Here is a 904-nt window from a genome sequence, read left to right as displayed (position 1 = left end):
AAGAAACTAATCAAGTAATGATGTTCACAAGTTTTGATGATCAATCTGTGTTTCAGTCCATAGATGCAAATCTAAGTCGACCATCATTGAATAGCTATATTCATTTCACACATAAGATGCAAAATTGTTTGAACTAAATAGATTTTGATTTAACATGTGATTATTATTGTAATAGGAGGGAGATGAGGGTTAAGAATGGATACATCGATGGTAATGGCAAATAGAAGTTCTCATGTGGTGATTGGTGACAAGAGTATGTGTTCCCAGCGACTAAAACCATTATTATCTCACACATTGCATATCGTATAACCACTTCATTTTGTTTTCCAGTTAATCGGATACAAGAGCTGACGGACAATATTTTGCATGCCAACTTCAGGTCTCCTTTACACTGACAAACACGTAAATCTAAGTGTAAGTGGATCTATTAGATATTATAGAGATCACAGATTTGTATTAAAAAAACTTAAAATCTTTTGGTGACATTGTGTTGTCTGTTACGAAGAGGGAGTACCCATGTCTCATCCTCACCAATCTCTTCCATCACACTGCTCTATTAGTGAGTTAAGTTTCTTTCTCTCTGTTGTTTATTCAGATTATTTATTTATTATTTTCACTATTATTTACTTAAGCCCCCATGTTCTCTTAGGAATGGTATAAGAGGCTGATCATGAGTTTATTCTTTGTCAGCCCCAAAAGGTTGTTTTACTCAGTTTTTGGGATCTTGACAAAATCTGTCTAAGCAACCAAAAAGAAAGCACGCAAGTGGAGGTTTCATTATTTTGCAATTTATGATGACTTAGATTCTGGTGATTGTGTTAACTTTTAGCTTCTTACTGATTTGAGTTCGTATATGGTCATTTTTTCAGTTTTTGCTGTTAGTCTGTATATTTATTAGTCTATC

At 33.7% G+C, this 904-nt stretch overlaps 1 long non-coding RNA gene across 2 annotated transcripts; it reads left to right on the top strand.

Moving 5' to 3' along the window:
• Nucleotides 1–8: 8 nt before the first annotated feature.
• LOC106322012 lies at nt 9–892 on the top strand. Of its 2 annotated transcripts, XR_001266191.1 has the most exons (4): nt 9–253; nt 331–414; nt 506–771; nt 870–887. It is a non-coding gene; the product is annotated as an uncharacterized LOC106322012 (long non-coding RNA). The 2 variants fall into 2 exon arrangements; XR_001266190.1 differs by having other exon boundaries at nt 506–892.
• The last annotated feature ends 12 nt before the right edge of the window (nt 893–904 follow it).

Source organism: Brassica oleracea, unplaced genomic scaffold (assembly GCF_000695525.1).
Source record: "Brassica oleracea var. oleracea cultivar TO1000 unplaced genomic scaffold, BOL UnpScaffold04887, whole genome shotgun sequence".
In the NCBI taxonomy this organism is placed as follows: Eukaryota; Viridiplantae; Streptophyta; class Magnoliopsida; order Brassicales; family Brassicaceae; genus Brassica; species Brassica oleracea.
The sequence above is the reverse complement of the archived record's forward strand: the minus strand, read 5'-3'. Positions and strand labels throughout refer to the sequence as shown.